Consider the following 16,761-nt stretch of genomic DNA (forward strand, 5'->3'; position numbering starts at 1 on the left):
ACAACAGTTGCAGTCCAGCAACATTTAGAGGTCCATAGTTTCCCTAGCCCTGATTTATAGGCTGCTCTTCAATTATATATAAGTCTTATAAATGTTAAGAAGTTAAATCTTAAGTAACATACAAGTAAGAAAATAAAAGCAGATATGAGCAGCATAGTACAGTATAATTTAAGAAGCCTAGTAAAATTAAGAGTTAGTTGCCTAGAATGAAAAGAAAGCCAGCACTGAGCCTCTGAAGTCACAACAATGACACCAGTTTGCCCACACAGGTTGTGTCTTATTAGTTTATCTTGTTTGGGCTAAAAGTTTGTGTTGTTCTCACTATATCAGCAGGCATATCTAGAACTATGTACACCGGCCTCCTTACAAGACTTCTGACATTTTTTTGCCCATAAAAATACATCTTACATATTGTTGTCCAACTCATGATACAATAGAGGTAAGCCTTAAGTGAACCAGTGACAACCATCTTCACATTACACCCAAGGATAGCAAGCGAGAAAATAAGGACTAAGTACACTTATTATTTGAGGTATTATTTTACATCAACTATTCTACAGCTCTGCCAAAATATGCATGCTTTAAAAACATAGAGAGGCAGGTATTAGAAAGTTGTATAGATTTCATGGCAATACTGAACACCTATTTTATAACCAAACATTCACAAAAGAACCTTTATTTTATGAAGACAGTTGAAAAATCCCTCTGCACAATATAGTCGGGACCATAGTTCATGTGTTCAATTAAAAGTAAGATACCAGCCACCTACACCTATCTCTTGATGCAGTTTGGTTTCCTATACTGCATCCATTGGCATCTGTCACTTCTCAAATCTTGATGCATGTTATCTATCTCTGATGCACTCTGACTGGGAATCAAGAAACCACAGAACATATTACAGTCACATCTACTCCCTATTCAGAAATGTCATCTCTGACCTGCAGTCTGAAGAGGCAAAATCCATTTTTCTAACTCAGAATTCTACCACACAATTCCACTGCATGTATAGTCCTGCCCATTAAGACCATGATTCTATGATGATTAGTTAGAACCAAGGCCAAATTATTTTAATAGTACTTACTCCCAAATAAATAAGGACTGCAGTGATATGCACACCTCCTTGGAAGCAAGTCCCACTGAACAAATGCAACCTTTACTCCTCGGTAAACACACATAGGATCAGGTTGTCCATGAACGTGCCACAAATGAAACCAGCAAGCCCATAAAGCTTGGGGTCTGAATGAAAGTTCAAGCCTGGCATGTATTATCGACGTTGCCTCTCGAAAATGGCTGTTTCCCCGTCGTTTTAGTTATTGTCATGAACTGTCACATGTTCATCGAGTTGTTGGAGCGCAGCGAGGTGAAAAGCGCAGGTCAAAGCTACAGAACCACAAAGCGACGCCTCGCAAACATAAACACGAGAGCCCACTCGCTTTAGCAGACAGGGGTCGGGCGCAAGCGCCTTCCCCCAGACTTTCGGCTCTTTCTTGGCTTGCCCTAGCCCGCTCACCAGCAGCACGTTTTCCCTCAGCCTGCAATTCTCGCCGCGCCTGGCTTTCCCGGCCCTCGCCAGCCTGTACACACCACTACCACGCCTCCCCGCGCTCCAGGGCCGGAGAGGGCAATGGGCGCAAGGGGATTCAGCAGCACTCTTCACCCCACCCCTGCAGGGGGTGTGTGGAAACAGCGGGCCGCGGCGGTGCACACCAAAGACTGCCAGAGGAGGAAGGCGGCTCAGGCACCCGGCAGAGCCATGTGCAGCACCAGTAGACGCTTATATAATTAGCCTGGCGATGGCCCACCTCTGTCACCCATCCCGGCCCAAAACCGGGCCTACAAGCCTAACTCGCCGCGCAATCCCTCTCACCCACCCTCGGTCGATCAACCAGGCAGCCCTCCCGCCCGCCTGCCTCTCTTTTTCCTGGCGGTACCTGCTTCTGAGGCGGGTATCGCCGCCTCCGTCGCGTCGCTCGGTCTTCAGTCAAAACGGGGACATCTCTCTCGCTTCCGCAGTAGCGGTTGGGGAAGGCCGGCGAACGTGTGTCCCTCCTCTGTCGGACTATCTGGGCCAGGCCTGCTCAATACCTCACCGACGCCGCGCGCTCTCGCTCGGTATCTGTCTGCGCAGCAACCTCCTCTTCCTCCACCCACCCACGATCCCTCACCGGCAGGCAGGAGGAGAAGGAGGAGGGATGAAGGGGGGGGAAAACAGTCTGAGCTCTCGCGAGAACAAATCACAGCCGTCGCGGGAATTTTCAAATTCTTAAGCCCTGTCTTTTGTGTTTTTTTTATTGTTTGTCGTCAAGCCTGACGAAGGAGTGGGGCCGGAAAATACCCGGACGCAGTTTTCGTAAAACTACAAATCCCAGCATACATCGCTTCCAACGTAGGCTCAGAGCAGACGGTCTGAGCCATCTTTAGAAAGGGGGTGGGGACTTTTAAGGTTTAAAAAACGGCACTGGGCTTTCTCTCGGTTTAAGTGCGACCAGATCTTATGCATGGTTACTTGGAAATAAGTCCAGTTGTGTATTATATGATTTATTCCCAGCTTCCCCAGTACGCTTGCTTAGGGCCTTATGGTACAATATTGGCGGCATTATGTCTGATCGGGTTATTATTTATTATTATTTATTTATTAAATTTATATCCGGCCCTTCCAGTAGGAGCCCGCGGTTAGCTGCTCCCAAGTCTATTGTGAACGTTGCCAACATAAGTCTGCCGTTCTCACGTACAGGGTAGTTACAGAGTTGCGTAATCCTGTCCCTCTTATATAGGAAAGTCATATTACTAACTGCAATTTCCACTTGGGTGGCATAGAAGGCATGGTATGGAATGAAAGACAAATGCCCCAAATATTACCTGTGATGGAATGAATACCTATTGTATTACATTTTAGAAATGTGTCGACTGCAAATGTGATGCATTGTAATCTATATTTCCATCTGTTTTCAATTAATTACTTATTAAATTTATATCCCGCCCTTCCTCCCAAAATAGGAATATATAGTTACATATTTATTGTTTGTAATTCTGTTTAGCTACTAATACTGCACTTTGTCTCCACACTGGGTTTATTTGTTTATAGATAGATCTGTTTTTTTAAAAAAAATCCAAATTGAGGCAGCTGAACAGCCACCTGTCTGGTATGCTTTAAGTGGATTCCTGCATTAGGCAGGGGGTTGTACTCCATGGTCTTATAGGCCACTTTCAATTCTGCAATTCTATGATTCTATGTTATAAGTGCCATGAGTCATGAGATGGTTGTTGCAGAAGGATGGTTAGCAGCCAATTGAAAAATGGCTTCCATGTGTCAACCTGCACAAAATGTCTTACCCATTTTTTCCCATTCAAAACATATGTCTTCTGTGTCATCCAGGTGGAAAGTGTCATCAGTAATAACTTTCCTACTGAAGTCTATTACAAGGACTGTATTAGTACATGCATGAATGTTTTCCTGTTCTGTTAGTTCATGATGCCCCTTCTATGATGAGCTTCCGCCGGGCCTTGAAGACCTGGCTCTTCAGGCAGGCTTTTGGGGTGGGTTAGATTTTTATTGTTATGATTTTAAATTTTAACGTTTTAATGTATTGTTTTTTTTATCTTGTACGTCGCCCAGAGTGGCTGGACAACCAGCCAGATGGGCGACTAATAAATTTAATAAATAAATAAATATGATGCCTCCAGAATTAAAATTGTAATCTGTGTTAGTGCTATTCTTAGGACCTCCTGGAGGTGTGGCGAATAAAGTTTTGCCTCTATTGTACTCAGCTCCACTCACCTGAAAGCAGTAACAGATGAGATCCAAACTGCATGTTACATTAACTGCATAATTTGCCCTTGTGTGTCTGGTTTTTTTTTCTTTTAAAGAAGACTCTGGGACTGGAGGACCTGGGGGGTTAACCCTGTCCTCTTGTGCCACAGCCCCAATGAAAATTGCCTCCCAAGCTAGTCTTTGATAAGGTAGGGAAGCTATCACCGATGGAGGTTAGAATTTGAGCTTGTCAATCAGTTTGTACACACACACACAAACGAAGTTGGACTATAAAATTGTTTTTATTTTTGCTTTGAGTATCCTAACACCAGAAATAAACGTATATTTTCTCAGAAATAAGCCTAACTGAATTCAGTGAGATTTTCTTTCAGGTAAATGTGAATAAACACAGTTGCCTAGAGTATAAACTGCACTGCAGTCACTACACTCATGCCAAGGTAACAGAAAATAAGTACAAATGTAAGAATTACAACATAGACAAATACTGCCTAACAACACATTCATCCATACATGCCTAATGATATGTTGATAAGTCAATATTTCTCTATATGAAAAAAACTATTTCCTTTTGGGTCAAGAAAGAATTCCACAAACTGCTATGTTTCTAGTGTGGAGATATATGTTAATATTAATTGTGCATGTGGCCTTGCCTGCCCCTAAAATGTTACAATACACTTTCTTGATACCATACGCACTTCCCCTTTAGGCTTTTCAGTGAAACAAAGAACACTTATTAGATAGTGCACAGTGGAACAGAAAAACTGCTTTTGCCTTCTCTGAAGAAAGTAAGTTTGACAACCATGAATACGTTATCCAAAAGTCTTTTGTCCCACTGATCCAGGAGAGCTAATAAACAGTATGTTATGTAATCTATTAAAGCATAAATATATATAGTACTCTTACTTACTACCTGAGGCAAAGGTTATGACAATTTCAAAGTAATGCAAGTCTTAACATAAAAGGATGTCCATGCCCTCTTTAATACTGAACAGTTTTTTCTCCTGTGTTGTACTTTGGCATTTAGGATTTTTTTTTCTAGCTACCTTTTTCTAGTGCTCATAAAGCAGAAGTCAAAAGCAAAAAAAGAGCACAAATTCTCTTCTGTTGTTGATATATATTTACAAATAACGAACAACAGAAGTCAACAATGACCAGAGCCCCCACCACAGAACCCATCTCCCTCTTCTTCACCCCAACCCCCCATGCTCCCCCCCACTAACCACCCCACCCCTTCATAATCAACCTATACATTACACAGAGAGAGAGAGAGAGAAGAAACAGCTCTCTAGGACAAAAGCCTCATTATACACCAACATTTTAAAAGAAAAATAATTGTGAACTACACAATCCATAAACGTTTGAAGGGAGCTGGAACTTGTCTGGTACTGTCGTCAATCATAAACATCATAAATCACCACCAGTCTGTCGTAACATTGTGTTTTCTTCCCCTTTAGATAGCCTTCATTTTGGGGTCAGCTTTTCAAACAGCGCTATCTCCCACACCTTATGATACCAGTGATGCAGAGAGAGCCTGCCAAGTCCTTCCAGAAATATGCTATCAACAATCGGGCTGCAACCAGCATATAATCTATCAACTTTTTATATAAACACTTTTTATTATATAGGTATTCCTCCACAGGCCTCACTATATTGTACAAACGACTGGCATACAGCAGGCCACATCGAGTACTCTTAACTCTATCAGTGGGACTTTAATGTGTTCACTGCTTTTGTTATTTTGTATTGTAAGCCACCTTGAATGTCCAGGAAGCAAAGTGGGGGTTCAGAAATTTAAAACAAAACAAATTAATAATAACCATTTCTTATTGTTGCAAAACAAATGAATAATAAGCATTCCTATGCCTAATCACTGAACACTAAAGTCAGGATCATTCAGACCATGGTATTCCCGATCTCTGTGTATGGATGTGAAAGTTGGACAGTGAAAAAAGCAGATAAGAGAAAAATCAACGCATTTGAAATGTGGTGTTGGAGGAGAGCTTTGCGCATACCACGGACTGTGAAAAAGACAAATAATTGGGTGTTAGAACAAATTAAACAACAACTATCACTAGAAACTAAAATGATGAAACTGAGGTTTCATACTTTGGACACATAAGGAGAAGACATTATTCACTAGAAAAGACCATAATGCTGGGAAAAACAGAAGGGAGTAGAAAAAGAGGAAGGCCAAACGAGATGGATTGATTCCATAAAGGAAGCCACAGACCCAAACTTACAAGATCTGAACAGGGTGGTTCACGACAGATGCTATTGGAGGTCGCGGATTTATAGGGTCGCCATAAGAGAGCTTCGGCTATGGGGCGGTATAGAAATTTAATAAATAAATAAATAAGTTGTAATCGACTTGAAGGCACATAACATCAACAACAATGCCTAATTCCTAGACCATACAACCTGACCTCCAGGATGTGTTTCAGATTTACAGGCTACTTTAAGAGTATGAAATATGATGGGTTGTATCCATTGTTGTTAGCTTCTACTCAAGGTGAGGCACACAATTTTTGCCAATCCTATTTATCTATTGCAAGCCTTCATGCTATGTCCTATACTCTTCCAGAAGGTCTTGCAGCTCTCAGGGACATGGAAGGTTGCAGCAGACAGGGGTAGATCAGTGAAAATTTAGTGTCCTGCCTTGCTCAAGCAGAAGAGCTTTCTGCTAGTCTGCTTGAAAGAATGCATTATTACTATTTTAACCTGCCTTATTCTCAGTAAATGGACAATTTACTTCAGCTTTAGAACTGCATTTGTAAATTCAGGTTATCCCTATATAAGGGCATGTTTGCCTGGTATGGGGCAGGAAGCTGGTTGATTTGAAGATGTCAAGCATGATGATTCCTATAATCCATATAACACCTGTATATTGTAGATCACATTTAAGGCCAAGCTAATAGAGTATAGAATCATAGAATAGCAGAGTTGGAAGGGGCCTACAAGGCCCCCTGCTCAATGCAGGAATCCAGCGCTAGAGTAGTATTCAATACCAGTTCTACTCAGAGTAGACCCATTGACCTTAACGGACATGACTAACTTAGGTTCATTAATTTCAGTGGGTCTACTCTGAGTGGGACTTGGCTGAATACAATCCTTATTTCAATATATAGCTATGTATCTGGTTTTTCTTTAATAGGTATTCTATGTATTTTAATTTGTTTTTTTAAAATTGTCATGAAAATTCTTCAGCATTTAGTGTAAATATCTCCTAATAAACACATTTTACATGCAGTTTTGCACATTTTTGCTAGCAATTTCTCCTAATACATAATGTTTTTTATGATATTTTCACTAATATATTCATTTTTATGCACAATTTCCCCTAATATCAGATTTTTGTAAGCATTGTTTGGTTGGAGAACTGCACTACAAAATTCAGGTAAGTGGAGATTTTGAAGGATGTCTGTGTTTCGGTTCTCATATTGTTTTGGAAAGGGCACATTTGATAGATTTGGCTTTAAATGCAAACTTAATTCTTCCTCATCCCTATTTGGAATGTTGGAATGTACTGACAAAGGTAAAAGTTATTTCTGTCATTCCACCACTTTGCCTCTGGCCCCGCCCACCAATGGCATGTAGCCTCTCCCACCCCAGGTTGTCCATGAATGAATGCAGTCCTCAGGCTGAAAAAAGGTTCTCTACTACTGATTTAGAGAAAACAGGTGTGGGCACTCTCTGTATTTCACATTTCACATTACAGTAGAAGCTTGGTAAAACATGTCCCAATGTACCATGGAATTGGATCTACAGTGGGTGTGACCATGTCCCCCAAGTAAAATATACAGTACAGCAATTCACATATCTTTTAACTCAATTATCTGAACTCGGGAACCATCAACCCATAGTGCCTCCGTCTTGCAAGGATTCAGACTCAGTTTATTGGCCCTCATCCAGCCCACCACCGAGTCCAGGCACCAGTCCAGGGCTTGCACGACCTCTCCCAATTCAGATGTTACAGAGAAATAGAGCTGAGTACTGTCAGCGTACTGCTAACAGCTCGCCCCAAATCTCCTGATGACCACTCCAAAGGGCTTCATATAGATGTTAAAAACCACGGGGGACAAGATAGTACCCTGCGGCACTCCACATCACAACTGCCAGGGGGCCAAAAGATAATCAACCAATGCTATTCTCTGAAAACAACCTTGGAGATAGGATTGGAACCACTGTCTCCGATACCCATCTCACCAAGTTGGCCCAGAAGGATACCATGGTCAATGGTATCAAAAGCCGCTGAGAGATCAAGTAAGAGTAACAGGGTCGCACTCCCCCTGTCCAGAGCTTGGAAGTAACTCGTTATTTTTAACGAGTTACTTGTAATTCGTTACAATTTTAAATACCGAGTGGGTAATTCCATTACATTTGGCAAGTAACGGAACGACTAGTAATTTCCCTACTTTTCAGCTGCAACTTTAATGTTTCCACATAAGGTTGCACGTTACTTGGGGGCGGGAACAAGGGGAAGACAGCTCCTGGCTGTGATTGGTTAACACAAGACATGTGCCTCACACTGATTGGACCTCTGTGCAGACTCTCTCTTCCCTCGTGATCTGTGTTAGGATGCACGAGGGAAGAGGTGAATAGGCAGGGCCTGCTAGCGTCTGAGAGGACAAAATGGACGCCGGAGGAAAAAGCCAGGGCAAGGACAACGGAGAAGGCAGCAGCAGAATGGCGAAGAGCTGTGGAGGTGAGTGACGATGATTTGTTTATGTGTGTGTGTGCCCCCCCATGGCACCGTTCTGCCCCCCTGCCCCCCTGCGGCACCGTTCTGCCCCCCCCACACTGCCTCTCCTTGCCTCTGCCGCCCCCTCCATCAATCACAAGGCACTTCCGAAACTTCGGCCTACTTCTCTTCCTTCCCCCCCTTTTTGAACTCTCCCCCCTGTTCCCATGCATACCTGTGTGCTGTATTTATCCAGACAGAGCACTCCTGCCTTTTAAAATGCCGGCTAGCTTTTTATTGTATATTTATTTGAACTCCATCTTTCTTCTTATTTGTATTTTTGTCCTGTTTAATCACAAGACTGAATTGTATGTGGGACAAAAACTGTCTCAGTAATAATAATAATAATAATAATAAAAATAAAAAATCATTAGGTGTATAATAAATGGCTTAAGGCTGATTTTTTTGTTCTTGGCAGAGATGAGGTGAGAAGTAGGGTCCTTGCAGCTCCTCCTCTCAGTCCCCCAGCTCTCAAACTCATGTTCTGTGAGAGAGAGATTCCCAGTCCCAGAGAGAGATAGACTGTTGACAATCTCTGCTAATATCTATACAAATGTACATAACATGCATCACCTGAACTCACATGATCTAGAGTTACCTTAGATCTTGCAAGATTTGCAAATGAGAAGCAATAGGGTTTTATATTAGTTCTGATTGTCTATTGGGCTATCATAGGTTATATGTTTTTTTCATTTTCTATGGCAAAAACTCCAACTTCAGTGGAATTTATGTGATGTGTTCTAATCATTTGAATTTGGCTAATGAATGCTTTATTCTTTCATCAGAACTTTAGCAGTAGTACTAAAATATTAATAAAAAAGAAAAGGGAAAGAAAAACTACTTTACATACATCATTCAGCTGTATTGCTAATTATAGATATAAAAGATAAACGGCATTTTGTCAAAAGTATTTTTGTCTACATTTTATACCTCATCCTTGGTTTTCCAAGCTTGGCATGGAATGCTTCTCATACAGAATTAATTTGAAATGCTGCATATTTATTATCATAATCATCATATTCAAAATAAAAAATATATGTACCGCCTTCAAGTTGATTCCAACTTATGGTGACCCTATGAATAGGGATTTCATGAGGCTGAGAGGCAGTGACTGGCCCAAGGTCACCCAGTGAGCTTCATGGCTATGTGGGGATTTGAACCCTAGTCTCATTTTGTTCTCACAACAACCCTGTGAGATAGTAGGTTAGACTGGCCCAGGCAGGGTTATTCAGTGAGCAAAAATGATGCAAATAGGATCTCTTTTAATTGTGCTATCGACCTGCTTACTTCCACTCTGACTGGGGGATCTTGCAGCATGGGGAAGAGATGGGGGCACATCACAGCTGAAGTTCACCCATATAGGAGCATTATCTCTTGTTTATTACAGAGACGCCTGTTGCAGGTTTTGCTGCTGAGAGCAGCAGTCAGTTAGTGCGGCCACTTGAGTCACAGCTTGTTGATCCTGAGGAGGCAAAACTAGAAAGTGAGGTTCAGAAAGGAGGCCCTGTGCATGAGGAGGAGGAGGAGGGCATGAAGCAGTGCCAGTTGCCCACAGCCACATCTGCAGAACAGCAAGTACCATGGTTTGGCTTTGAGAAAGCTTGTACATTTGTGAGCCAGAGTGGGAAAAATGTTGTTGTACGATGCAATTACTGCCTTCCAAGGATCAAAACTCTGAGATCAGCTGTTTCCTCCTCATCCAATGTGAAGAAACATTTTGAGGTAAGCCTTTGTCATGCTGGTCCTCAAAGAGCGTCCATTGTCTATTTATGTTTAAATTGTGAAGTTCCTCTTCCATTTTTTCTTGGATTCATGCTTTGTTCTTCCTCAGAGGGCACACCCTGAGAAGCTGAGAGCAATTGAAGAAGCAATAAAGGCAAGGAGACGTGGCCTTCCTGAACCAATGCATGACACCCCTCCTCCCAAAATGCTGAAGCAGCAGCAGACAACCCTTGAGAGGTGGGGATCTGGCAGGGAGCCTGTCACCCAGAGCAATCTCGACAGGAGAATCATTGCTTTCATTGTAGAGGAGACATTACCACTTCAGACTGTGGACAAACCATCATTCATTAATCTGGTTCGCATTGGACTCCCCAAAGATCTCACCATCATATGTGCCAAGACTCTGAGAGACAGAATTGAGAAGAGAGCATGCCACATGAGAGAAACTCTTGCAAACCGAATGGGTGCTGTGGCATATATAGCAACCACTGCAGATTGTTGGACCAATGGCAAGAAGAGTTACTTTGGGGTAACAGCCCACTGGATCAACCCAACTACCCTGAAACGTGAGGTCAGGGCCTTGGCTTGTAAGCGTCTGAAGGGGCGCCATACATACGATGTCCTTTCAAAAGCACTGCATGATGTACATGTGCAGTACAGGATCCACAACAAAGTTATGTGCACTACTACAGACAATGGCTCCAATTTTGTGAAAGCGTTCAGAGTTTTCATGGCCAAAGAACCAGTGGAAGCTGCAGGCACCAGTGACGATGATGGTGATAACCAGGAGGAGGAGGAGGCTGAGGTGGAGTTTGTGCCTATCTGTGAGATCCTGGACACAGGACCTGAGGCAGAGGAAGAAGCTGCAGACTCAGGAGAGGATTTTGTTTTACCACCACACCAGAGATGTGCTAGCCACACCCTCAACCTTGTGGCAACACAAGACATAGAGGCCATGCTTTCTGACTCCTCCAAAAGTAGTCTTCTTGGTCCTTTCAAGAAACAGTTTCGTTCCTTGATGGGAAAGTGCAGCAAGTTGTGGTCCAAGCAGAACCAGTCAGCCCAGATTGCTGAGTATATCCGTGCGCAATGTGGTGTGTATCTGAAGGTACCGAATAAGACCAGGTGGAATTCCACCTTTGATGCGTTGAAGCAACTACATGAGCTCCTGTCAACTGTGCCACTAAAAATGCATGCCATAATGGACCGCTGCTCCTTGTCCAGGATCACAGCTGCTGAGATTGAAGTGGTACAGGAATACACAGAGATTATGGAGCCACTAGCCCAGTCCCTAGATATCCTGCAACGGGAGAACGGCATGTTCATGGGGTATTTGCTACCAATGCTCTGCAATCTGGACCGCAAGTTAGAAGGACTGGAAAACAAACCTGAGAGGTACACATACTGTTTTCAGCTGCTGAGAGGTGTGCGCGAAGCCCTAAGAAAGCGGTTTGCAGCTATCTGGGAGGACGAGGCTTCTTCTGGCAGCCTGCCTACACCCTCGCTTCAAACTAGATTGGCTGGAATCGTGTCAGGCCGCCACCCATACCAACAAGTAAGAACATTAGGGAAGCCCTTTGGGTGGATTACTCCAAGGGAAATGTTGTCTCAAGGGAGGCATCAGAGGGCTTAAGGTGGTAGGCAGGGGCTGGGCCTTTTCTTCCTGGGGCTCCTCATCACAACCTTGGGTTGCTGCAGGTAATCCTTAAGGGTCTGCTGTGCTGCCCCATGAGTGTGGTGACTTGGTCACCTTCCTACCTTCCATGTCATCATCCACAGGCTCAGGCTGAACCCTGAACCAGGGGACATGACAAGCACCAGGAAATGAAGAGCAGATGATGGTTTCCTAACATATATGTGTTAACATATCCTCTCTCTTTCTTAGATACACAATGGAAGCCTTGTTGAAAGCTGAAATAAAGATGGGTGTACTTAATGAGGACAGTGATCAGTCTTCAGATAAAGACCAGGAAGGAGATGACTTAGAAGATGACTTCTTTAACTTTCTGCCCCAGGGCAAGAAGTCAGCAGTGGACACTGCTGACATGGAACTGGTGAGGTACCTGAGGTCTCCCAGCAGGGAAGTGTCATCACTCCATGGCTTTCCACGTGTGCTGCGGTGTTTTTTGCAGCACAACACAGGCATGCAAGCGCCACAGTAGAACGCCTGTTCAGTACTGGTGGCAACGTAATGACTGTAAAAAGACATTCCTTGTCTGACATGCTCTTTGAGCATCTTGTTCTTTTGAGACATAACAGAAACATATTATAAAAGCATTTCAAGTGTAAAATTTGATTTCAAGAGTTGGGGTATCTTCATTGCTTGGGGGGATGTGAGATTCTGTTATGCCATTATGTTAATCTTATGGATAAATTTTTTTATTCTACTACCCCGTGTGTGTGTGTTTATTTTTAATATTGTTTTAGGCTTCTTAGATGTGCAGCAGCCAAGGCCAGCACCTTGTAGGAGTTTTTTTTTAAAAAGTAACTGAAATGTAATTGTAGTGATTACTTTTGAGAAAAAGTAAAGCAATCAGTTACTTTCAGAGCAATTGTAATTGTAATGGTAATTACTACTTTTTTGGGCCAAGTAATTGTAACTGTAATTTATTACTTTTTAAAAGTAATCTTCCAAGCTCTGCCCCTGTCCTTCTCCCGGTAACAGTCATCCATCAGGGCGACCAAGGCTGATTCAGTTCCATAACCAGGCCTGAACCCAGACTGGAACAGGTCAAGATAATCTGTTTCATCCAAGAGTACTTGCAATTGCTGTGCCACAACCCTCTCAATCACCTTCCCTAAGAAAGGGGTATTTGCGACTGGTCGGTAATTATCGCACACCAATGTGGCCAGGGTGAGGTTTTTCAGGAGCAGTCAGATCACAGCCTCTTTCAGGGTGGCTGGAACCACTCCCTCCTGCAGTGATGGATTGACCACACCCTGGATCCACTCGGTCAAACCCCCTCGTCAAGCTTTATTAAGCCAAGGAGGGCAAGGATCGAGAGGCCACGTTGCTGGCCACATCATCACAAGCACCTTGTCTATGTCATCAGGCTACATCAACTGAAACCGTACCCAAGAGGTTGCAGCAGACATTGCACTAGACACCTCATTGGGGACTACAGTAGATGTGGATGGGGCATCAAGACTGCTACGGAGGTGAGCAACTTTACCCTCAAAGTGCCTTGCATGGGTCTAAAACTCCATTTCCTGGAGTTGATGTCAACAGACCCCTGACGATACAGAGAAGCTCCACTGGACAGCTACTTGAGGATGCGATGGAGGCATAGAAGTGGGCCTTCTTCGCCGCCCTCACCACCACACAGTAGGAACAGTTATGATGATTAACTCATGCCTGACCAGCCTCACAGCACGTCTTTCACCACTTGTGCTCTAGCCATCGTCCAACCTGTTTCATTGCCCTTAGCTCACTGTTTTACCAAGGTGCAAACCGGGCTCCACAATGCTGGAGAGGGCACTCATTGGCAACCATGTCGAGAGCCTGACGCTCCTCACTGTTCCACAGCATGACAAGGGCTTCAACAGGGTCACCTGCTCTATCTACTGGGAACTCCCCCAGGGCATTCAGGAATCCAGTAGATTCCATTAGTCTCTAGGGGCAGACCATCATTAATTTTGGTTGCTTCTTCTGCTTGATCATCTTGCCTGTTTTATTTTTAAAAGAATCATTCTGCATGCCTTTCAGTGCAGTTTTTATTATAAGGTGGAAGCCCTATAATGCAGGTGCATTCTTTGTCCCCCAACCCCCACAGTTTAATGAGCTTCTCCTGTATTATTCCCCAGCAACACCTGTATTTTGACTATTATGAAGTATAACAAGCTATCAAAACAAATGCCTTATAGAATAAAAGGTATTCCCTTCCCTTGTAATCTTGACTATATGAAGAGAGAAGCTCTAAATTTTCCTCTCGCATCACCACCGCCGAAAACTCTTTAGTCTTTCTCCCTAAAGTCTAATATGGTGCCCCTGCTTATGGTGGTAGTTTTATTTTTAATTCTGCAAGATCCTGTACCATATGTTTACTTGAGATTAATAGTACATATTTAAAAAAAAACAGTGAAGGGGATTTTGTAAAAATTAAAAAATACATCATAAGATTCTGTGTATGTAATGAGAATACACTAGCCCTAAAATGGAGGTACAACTCCGCCTTCCTGAGTTTGAGCCATTGGCAGGATTACTAATTGCACAACCACATATTTCGTTGTGTGGCTGTCCTTACTGGCAGCTATTCATCCTTGATGATCAATAATATATGTCCTTTGCAATTTGTAATCAATGCATATATGTTTTGTTTAAAAGTTGTGCTTATCTGTTTATTAAATGTTTAATTATTGATAAATGGTGACTGACATCAAACCAAAGTAATTACAGGGTCAATGAGCCAGAAGCAGTGGGAATTCCACTGTTCTCCAGCAGAGTAGGAATAATGTAATAGAAAAGGGCATTGCAAGACCTAGAAAAAGCAGCCATCTAATTGGTGCCAGAACTAGCTGCTTAGGCAAAGTACGTGGAGCCACTGAACAGAGAACTTAGAACGTTGCTCCCAGGAGGCATTTTACTCCTTTGTACTGTGCATAATTCATGTATGGGATTTATTACCACAAGATGTCGTGATAGCCATTAGTGTCACTGTTTCAAATAAGGCTTAGGCAAATTTATGGAAGAGAAGTGTATCAATGGAAATTAACCTGACAAATTTTGCATATCCCACCTTTCCACCACAGTGCTCAAGTTGGCATATTCAGTGATGAAAATGAGCTCTTTCCTAGAGACTTCTCCACATACTTCATGTCCCCCTTGTGGGCTTCCCCATAGACACCTGGATGGATTGGTTACCTGAGAAATGGGATGCTGAACTAGATAGGCCTTTGGTCAAACCCAGCAGGGCTCTTCTTATACTCTTACATGCTGTAATTTTGTCCCTGTGCAGTACATGTTCCTTTTATTCTTGCCATTTAATATTAGAAGCCATATAGAGTATATTGCAGATAGGTTTTAGCTTGGGCCGTGAAGGTGATGGGATCAATTCTCTACTTTGCCATGACATGACTATGGGCCAGTTTCTCAAACCTTAATTTACCAGACAAAATTGCTGTGAGGATAAAATGTGAGTAAGTCCAGACACCCTGCCCTGAAACCTGGGAAGAATGAGATAACAAATGTAATCTGCAGTGTAATCAATATGTCAGATTTGGACTTTAAATTCTAGGGTATGGTCTGAAGACACATGAGGCCACTTTTCAAACAACTCATTAGCACTATTCAGAGTCTGTAGCCTGGAAAACATGTATGTAGCACCCACGGTTTTGTGTATAGATTCAGGCTGGGATCCATGAATTTAAACTGCTTTCAATCCAGTTTTCTGTCACCGGTTTTACCCCATTGGACCCTAGCAACTCTGAAAAGCTTTCTTCCTTTCCCCCTTTACAGCAATTGGAGAATATTTATGAACGTGTTAAAACAGGAGGAACCTTACTTAGCCCAGAATGGAAAGGACCAATAGCCTGTCTTTCCATATTCTGTTTAGGGGTACATACCATTTTGAATAGGTGGGGTGCTTTGTATCCAGTTCTGCTGGAGCTTGGGCTCATGGGGAAGTGGTAGCAATTGCCAAAGGCAAAGCTAGGCACCTGCGTTTATGTTTTATGGAAGATGTTGTCTCAGCAAAGGATCAGAGTCATCTGAAGACTTAGGAAGGCTGGCAGGGAGCTTCTCTTCCAGTGGCTCACCTGCCCTCCCCTACCTCCACTCTGGAGAGAGCTGTCTATGATCCTTAAAGGGTCTGTAGATGATTCCGCCATCTCATACTCCTGCACGGCTGTGGAGCATGAAAAGCTATGGCAGAGTCATTTCCAGAGTCTGAGGATGATGGGATAGCCACATCCTCTAGCCAGGTTGGTGTACAAGGAAGGGAATGCTGAGGGATCTCCTCATCCAAGTGTGGTGACCTCTGAGTTCTTCTCGAGGCAACATTAGGACCTGAATGCAGGGGACATGATAATATGGTTGGTTTTATTCTGATAATGATCCTCACCCTGACTTGCTAACTAGTTTCCCAAGCCAATGGATCATCCTTTCGTCCTAATGTGTTTTGTAACACACACCTATATGCCTAAACGTGGATTGTAAATGCTTGCTTTATTCATTATTTATATGATTTTGGCTGAGTATATGATTTGGCAGAACTTGGAAAAGTTACTTTTTTGAACTACAACTCCCATCAGCCTAATCCATTGGCCATGCTGGCTGGGGCTGATGGGAGTTGTAGTTCAAAAAAAGTAACTTTTCCAAGCTCTGTATTTGATTTGTCTTAAATGTAAACAAAAGCACGTTTTAAAGACAAGAAACTGACACGATCCTAAACAGCCAGAAGATATGTTTGAATAAATTATGAATAAATCTACACATAAGTTGCTATGACAGTGCTCTGTTAGAACAGACTGCTGCCCTAGGACATTCTTTTTGAAGAAATAAATTTCAAGTTTGAAACAAGTTCAGTCACTG

The 16,761-nt window shown here is 42.9% G+C and overlaps 1 protein-coding gene across 6 annotated transcripts in view; it reads right to left on the reverse strand.

Moving 5' to 3' along the window:
• AHCTF1 (AT-hook containing transcription factor 1) overlaps nucleotides 1–2,323 on the reverse strand; it is an 81,549-nt gene extending 79,226 nt beyond the window's left edge. For 5 of the 6 annotated variants that reach the window (XM_061624651.1, XM_061624652.1, XM_061624656.1 and 2 more), the window contains exon 1: nucleotides 1,932–2,322. The gene's annotated coding sequence lies outside the window, so the exon portion shown is untranslated. Of the gene's footprint in view, nucleotides 1–1,931 lie in introns of all 6 variants that reach the window. The other variant, XM_061624655.1, reaches the window with a different exon arrangement.
• Nucleotides 2,324–16,761: the final 14,438 nt, after the last annotated feature.

Source organism: Rhineura floridana, chromosome 4 (genome assembly GCF_030035675.1).
Source record: "Rhineura floridana isolate rRhiFlo1 chromosome 4, rRhiFlo1.hap2, whole genome shotgun sequence".
NCBI lineage: Eukaryota > Metazoa > Chordata > Lepidosauria > Squamata > Rhineuridae > Rhineura > Rhineura floridana.